The sequence below is a fragment of the Lissotriton vulgaris genome, unplaced genomic scaffold, assembly GCF_964263255.1.
Source record: "Lissotriton vulgaris unplaced genomic scaffold, aLisVul1.2 SCAFFOLD_7035, whole genome shotgun sequence".
Classification (NCBI taxonomy): Eukaryota; Metazoa; Chordata; class Amphibia; order Caudata; family Salamandridae; genus Lissotriton; species Lissotriton vulgaris.
In genome coordinates, this window is record NW_028242827.1 from 1 (window position 1) to 7,844 (window position 7,844).

Consider the following 7,844-nt stretch of genomic DNA (forward strand, 5'->3'; position numbering starts at 1 on the left):
GGTGTACTCCCTGCTAAACAAAGAAGTTCCACCCACCAAAGCGGATGTACATAAGTACTTGGGCCTCGGGACACTGATAAGAGAAGTGCACAAGGAACAGGAGGAAATAATAGAATGCTACAACCAATACAAATTGAGAAAAAGTAAAGTGGCAAGCAAACAGACAAAAAGGAAAAAAAGTTGGGATGTAAGTCCCTTTTCAGATATATTAAGTGCAATAGATTTCACAAGCACGGCGCAAGCACTGTGCAGGAGAAACCTGAAAAGGAAGGAATAAAAAAGAACCTAAACAAGTGAGATAAAGAAGCAGGAAGATGAGGGTGGTAGAAGAAAGTGGTGTCCGATGGATTCAAGGCTAGGTAGCCTCTGCATTCAGTAACACCAGCATTCAACCTTGTCATGGGTGGCTCCCATGTAAAGCTCTGTGCCCATGCAGTTAAAAAAATCGATTTATTCATTCATTTATCAATGTGCACTGGACTTACTGGTATTTGTATTTTAAGCTACACTGTCTCATGTGTGCAAGTATCAGCATGGATGTTTCTATTAGAGAAGAAAATCCTTTATTTGTCTATACAAAAGAATTCAATATTAAATGTTTCTGGGTGTTTGAGGCAGTAAATGCTAGAAAAGACTAGTCAGCAGTTTGCAGTTGACTACGATTCATTCAGAAGTCTCTCCTATTGTATGGGGCAGATTGTGCATTCAATTAATCACACTTGTTCAGTCGTCTTGCTTCATTATTTGGCAAAGGGTTTTCAGGCCTTTTGTAGCCGTTTCTTAAAAACTTCAAAAAACATTATTTGGCATTCAGCCACTTAGCTCTTGGGCATATTTGAAAAACATTTGGCTGTGAGCAAATGTGTCCTGATTTAATCTAAAATTCCAGCAGTAATCCAAGAGTAGGCTAGAATATTACAGTAAGCCGCAAATATTAAAAACAAACCATTTTTGATTGAGGCATTTTATAAGAAGTAAAAAAAAAACAAGCAAATTAGGTTAAACGCACATTAAAGGAAGGCATTGTAGTGTCCAGCAGGACACGGTCTAGTTGTTTTCTGTATGCCCTATACTGTACACCCACCCACCACAGACGTCACTGGTCAGGTGACGCTGCCTTAATAAAAGTGGCCGAGCGCACGTGCTCTGGGCCAGTTGCACCATGTAGCCCACTGTGTCTGTGTCAGTTCTTTCCAGCATGAGGGCCCAGGGCCCCCATCATTACATTGGCGACGAGGAGGGCGGACGCTAGCCACGCGTGCCGCTGTTTAAAGAAAACCCCGGGAAAGAAGAAGGGAAGTGCCCATGTGCAGGGCACCCCTCCGGGGAAGCGGCGCCGGCCGCCGAGAGGCTCGAGGGGTGTGTGCAGTGCCCCGGGCCTAGACATTCAGGAGGAGGTGACCGGGAGCCCACCCCGCACCTCCATGCTTAGCGTGAGCCTCCCGGCGTGAGGTGAAAGTGCAGCAGACCGACCAGAGCCCACCTGTGCCGGCCGCAACTGAGCGCCACGTGGAGGCGCGGCAAGAAGTGCCCAGGAGTGAGAGGACCGATGTGGAGCCCACCCACGACGTGAACAGGCCCGTCGGCCGGAGGTGAGCCCGGGCGTAAAGGAACTGCCTGGGGGGCTGCGCGAGCGAGAGGCGACCCCCTCCTTGTGTCCGTTATCAAGCGATTGCCCGTTGATAACGCAGGACTAGTGGAGCCCACCCGCGGCCTGCCTGGAGCTTCCCCCACCGCATGTGTGAAGTGCGGCGGCGGGGGAATGAACTTGTACCAGAGAGCGCCCGCAGCGTGAGAGAAGCTGCGGGGCACCGACTAACAAAGCGGAGCCCACCCGCTGCTAAAGTGAACACTGTGCCCTATAAGTGAGTAGAGCCAGCGGAGCCCACCCGCGTCCTGCCGTCAGCGTCTCCTGTCCCCCGCCGCGCAGCATGTGTGCAGTGAAGCTGCCGCGGCGAGGATGAAAGGACTTTGAACAAGGAATCACAAGCGGAGCCCACCCGCAAAGCTTCAACTTCTGCCCGAGCTGCGTGTGATGGGAAGGCGGCGGGTGAGGAGGAACGTAGAACCAGCGTCCGGCAAGAGCGGACTCCATCTGTGCTCTCCCCACCCCCTGCGCCGCCCAAGTAGGACAATGACCGGGGCGGGAAGGTACATCAAAGCAACACTCACGTAAGGAAAGGAAGCCCTCCAGCGGTGACCGCGTGCCCAAGCCCAGCTCCGCGGGTGAAAGGGGCCGAAGGAAGCGAGCAGCCCGGAGAGCACCGCTGACACCCCACCCCTCTCGCGCAGTGGGCTAACCGGTGAAAGCTGCTGCAGTAGGGAGAGGAAGCTGAGGACAATAAGTGAGCTGTGAGCAGCGCCAACACAAACTTCCCGCGTACCTTGGGCGAGTGAAGAGGAGAAAGTGGGCAGCTGCGACCCCCTCACATAGGTCGTGTGACGAACGGCTGCTAGGGAGAGGCTGTGGCGGCCGAGCAAAAGAGTTCTCAGTCATATTAACTGCAAATCATCGGAGCCAAATCTTTACCATTATTGAGCTTTAGCTCGGAACTCCTTAAGGGCAAAGATGTAACAATTCTCAACACTACCATCCATCCGGTTCAAAAGTATCTACCACATTCCATGACACATCTGCCAAGCTCAAGTGCACCTGGAATGTGGGCTCCAGTACCAGCTCCCAGTGAGAATGGCTGCCCTACTCAAATTGTACTGGAAGTTGAGAGCTTCCCTACCCTAGTCCTTGGCTGCTTTGTGTTGGTCTGAAGTGGAAAGCCAGCACACGATCAAAAATAGCTGGCCAACTGTGCTCCACCCAGTTTTGACATCCCTTAACTTACATGAGGCATGAGAGCTAAATATTAGCCACGCAGCATTCAAATAAATCGGCAACAAATCTGCTAAATTAAAATCGTGGTTGATAGATGAAGCGGAATTGGCATACAAAAGACACAGTTATCTGTTAACTACTCACTACTGTCAGGATAGTGCAGTGATATCCCATTGGGGATGATTGTTTGCATTCTATAAATGCCATTGACATTGACATTGACACAGCTGCTCAATCTTACAATCTTTTAGGACATGGGGCCCGCAAACGTACCTTACCTGTCACATATCTTAAACCTTCCAGCACTTTTATTTAATAATACAAATGGGAGCCTTTCCTTCAAAAGATCAGGTGCCGTCCTGGGGACAAAGATGGACGAACTCTCTTTGCCAAATCCGCGGTCAATTTGATGAAAGCTTACTACACTTCCTGTGCATCTGCCCGGCTGTAAACTATTAAAGACAGAAATTACTTTGCCCCGCCTTTTGAGCCCTCAATATAAGATCATGCCGTACCGCAGTGCTGAAATAATTGAACAGCATATCAAATCAGCTCTCTTGCAGGGATGCTAAGTTTGTTCTACAAGTGAATAACCTATTAACGTCAGATCGGTCACCCCAAATGAATAGCTGCGATTGGAGGACAGGGAACTTTGAAGCGAAGATCTTGGCATTTTGCCAGTTGAACTCTGCTCTTAATTTTCATTATCTCCCAAAAACCGTCATCGTCAATTCCCATGGGAGGACCCATACACAGAGCACTTGATGGACCACTGTTTTTATACTATAGCTTTGCATTGTCATGAAATTTAAACCATGAATTCCTTGTTAACCCAAAATGTTTTTCTTAACAAAATATTTTATTCAACTTTTTGCATGGCTTAAAATTGCAATGATTTTACTTAATTTGCAAATAAAATACTTACTTCTTTTCCTGCACACCTGTGGTTGTTGGGATCTTCCATGTGCCAGGCCTGTCACACACCTTAATCTACTTTTCTCCTTCCCTCTGTGGCATTGTGCCACTCTCTGTTCTTCAACTCTTTCACGATGTGGCATCTCTCTGTGATGTTTATTTCGCAGGGACCTTCCCGGTAGCATCGTGTACATGAGACTGTTTCTTTTGCCTCTTACTTCTGATCAGTCTGCTCACTGTGATGTTCTCTTCACAGGGACCTACCTACTTGCATCCTGTTCATAGGACTGTTTCACTTCTCCCCTATGCACCTCTCGCAGGTCCTGTCCTGTTGATAGGACTTGACTCTTCACTTCCTCGTTGACCTCTCACAGGTCCTGTCCTGTAAGCAGGAATTGACTCTTCGATTCCTCTTGGACCTCTCATGGGTACTGTCCCTTCCTCAGGGATCTTCTTGGTGCTTCGCTCGCTGGATGGAAGGTCACCTTTCTTCCATCTTATCTTCTTCACTTTAGGGCGTACTACTTGCATCTTGAGGCTACACCGTCACAGCACTTTGTTTTGCCTAAGTACAGGCGCGCTTGGTAGGGTAGGTCACTCTGCATGATATGCTCAATGATTACTTAATTAATTAATTAATGTTTGAGCTTGTAAAGCGCACTGCTACCCGTAGGTTTCCTGGCGCTGTATAACGCTGGGGAACCCGTCCTGGCTTTCCCTGTTGGAGTCCCTAAGGTGGAGACAGGCATCCCCGGCGTTGATGGGGCCGTTGTGGAGATTAGGCAAGCTAATGCCCAGAGTTGCCGAGTGGGACCCCTGATTAGAGTAGGCACCGAAGCGAGAATTATCGAGTCCGCTGACCCAAGTCCAAGACCCTGCCGCGTCGGGAATTGAACCCTGGTCCCGGCCGACGTCTGCTCCCGGGTCTGCCGCCTCAAACCAGTGAGTCACACCACACCACAATGATGGGCCAACAGTGGCCATTCGTTGCTGGGGGTGGGCAGCTGGTGTGACCTTGTTCGGCCAACATTACTTTTTGTTCTCTGTGGTTTCTCCCATTCCAGGGCTCCTGCCTGTACTGTCTGATTTCAAGGAGCGGCCCTTTTTGTACCTCTTCTCTCCTTCTCTCAGCATTTTTCAGGATGCGCTTTTGTGAGCTGGTCCCCTGTTGGGTCTTCATTGGGCTAGTAGACAGTTTCTCTCTGCGGGCACCTTCTGCTGACACCTTGTGTGCCCATTTCTCTCTTGCGGTGGTGGGGTTTTCACACTACGGGGTGGGTAGTGCTGTTTTCATGAATGTAGCAGCAGCAGACAGCCACTAGGGGGCGGGTAGCATTCACTTCTCTCATTGAGAAATTTTACTTCTCCATATGTGGCCTCTCCTCTTTGGCGCAAAGACATTCTGCTTTCTTGTTGCTGTAATTCAAATGTTCTGTGCGGTGCCGAATGCAACCTCCATGTGTCGTCACATTTACTTCAAAAGCTTGTTGCAGCTGTTTTACAGATTCTGCAGGGCATGCTGTCTTTTCTCTGCTATGCTACTTGGGACTTTTCTCCCTTCTCTTTGCTGGGTCGTTGCACTTTTAGGTTTAGCTCCTTTGGGCTGAGCTGCTTTGGGCTTCACTCCTTTTACCTGCATTGAATTTATGGCAGCCTTCTCAGCTGGGGGGGGAGGCACTGGGGGTTTCATGGGCCCCACTCTATGCAGGCGTTCACAGTCTCTCCCCTTCAAAGGAGAAACAGTCCACTGGGGGCAGGTGGCATGCTCTTGGCAGTCTTCTGATGTTTTGGCCTGTTGCAAGTAGGTGGGTACGCAGAGTACACTACCCTTCTCTGATCTACTCAGTGCAGACCCCAACACTGAGGAGGATGCTGGGCCGCTGCCGTATACAGATGATGGTATGCGGGGCGCTGTAGGCCATTGGTTGTCGTGCAGACTGGCCACCTGTGCCATATGGCTAGCTTTAGGTACAGCAACAATGTGTCTGGGCAAACCTTTCTACTGCATGAGGGGCTAGGACCCAAGACACCACAATGGCGACGAGCGGGTCAGACCCCACTTTTGTGCTGGTTGCCACTCTGCTGTGCCTCATCGGAGAAGTCTAGCCCGAGGCACCCCCACACCTACTGCTTGCATGGCAGCATCAGCGGCACAAAAGGACAAGATTACAGGCAGCCTGTGTGCTAGGACGATGGCATCCGGCTGTGAATGCCATAGCTGCAGCCCGCTTGCCGTGAGCCAGTGCCAGCACACCAACTGGTTTTATCCCCAGAAGCAAGGAGAAGGGGAGAACTGGCCTAATGAGCTGCCGCCCTAGTGAGGTAGTAGCGGACAAGGAATAGCGCCCGCTTACCTGCTGGACGTGAGGTAAGCCCCGCATTTTAGTTGTGCGAAGTCATGAGTGGCTACATTTGAAAAGGGGATAAAGGGTCACAGCCAGCACGTGCTCAAGGTGCCCCCATACTGCCAACCTGTACCATGAAAGGCAGACACACCTTCCTCCCCTGTAATGCCTGCATGAGGTGAGATGCCTGCGCACAACCCCCTGGCAGATCAAGTGCTCGCAGACAAACCCCAACCATCGGAAGAAATAAGCAGGGAAATCCCGATGGCGGATATGGAGAACAAGGGTACAGCAGCAAGTCCCATACCTTCCCTCACAGTCAATTTCACACTTAATACAGTTAATGATGCTGGAGGTCAGAACCAGATTTGAGATCTCGAAAGCTAATCAAGTTGAGATTAAATCAACATGTGAGAAGATGGAAGATAAATTGGATTAGCAGCTCAGAATCAACGGTTATGGTGTTAGCCGCCCAAATGGAGGAAAATACAAAAGAGATAACTAGCTTGAAAGAAAAGAAAGTGGGCTTTCAAGAAAAGCTTGAATCCCCCGAAAACTCTCAAAGGAAAAACAACCTCCAACTGTTAAATCTCCATGGTGCCTGAAGGAAACAACTGTAAGGAGTTTGTAGTTAAAGTAATTAAGGAAGGAACCCAAATCAACATTACTGAGCAACCTCTTATGGCCAATACACATAGGGTACATAGAGATCCTTTCAGGTATACTCCAAATAAAGCAAAGCCTAGGAAGATACTAATACATTTCTTGACGTATAAAATAAAAGAAGAGATTTTGAGTAAAGCTCCTAAAATGAATTTGTTAACAGTAGGTGGAATCTCTTTTGAAATACGTTCAAATGTGTCTTCAATCACGGCAACCCAACAATGGGAACTAGGGAAGCTTTTAGATCCTTTGAGGAAACATGGTGCCAGAGTACAGTTAAGATTCCCTGCCATGTTAAAGGTGATGCACAATAATAAGATGCAAGTCTTCCTGCGGGTGAAAGATGCAGAAACAGTCCTACAATTCATCTCAGAGGGAAAAGCAAGTTAGTGGTTTAAAAGTAGGGAAACCTACCTTTCACCTCAGACAAAGAAACAAATATTGAAGGGCAGGAAGCAGTCAATAGTTGAAGTACGGAATATATTCTCCTGACTCCAGGGAGGGGAGCCTCATAGGCCAGTTTCAAGGCCATAAGGGAAGGAAGGGGAGGGTACTCCAGGGTAGGTTTCACGATCGGTTCTGGGTGGGTAAGAGTTAGGGTGCACAGGGTAGGGAGCAGTGGGAAAAAACTAAAAAAAATATGTCCAGTTCGCCTCATTATGATTTTTAGAGCTCCACTAAAGAAATGGATATGACACAATCAAAACGTGATCAAAGAGCTCAGTTGAGGGTACTGTCATAGAATGTAAAGGGGTTAAGAGTAAAATATAGAAGTTAAAAAAATCCTACAATATCTTAAAGATGCCCCAGACAGGTTTTAATATTACAGGAAACACATCTAACGGATGTGGAAATGAGGGATCTATTTAAAACTCAAAGTTGGGTCCAAGATCTTATTTATACCACTCAACAGCTAACCATAAACGGAGTAGCAATTTTGAGTAAAAGAAATCCATTTATAATAGAAGAAGGTAGCAGAGTAGATAAAATGGGGAGATAGGGAATAGTTAAAGCGAAATTCCACTCACATAAATTTGCTATAGTGGGATAGTATGGACCAAAAATAGATGATCCCAACCCACTTAGAGCAC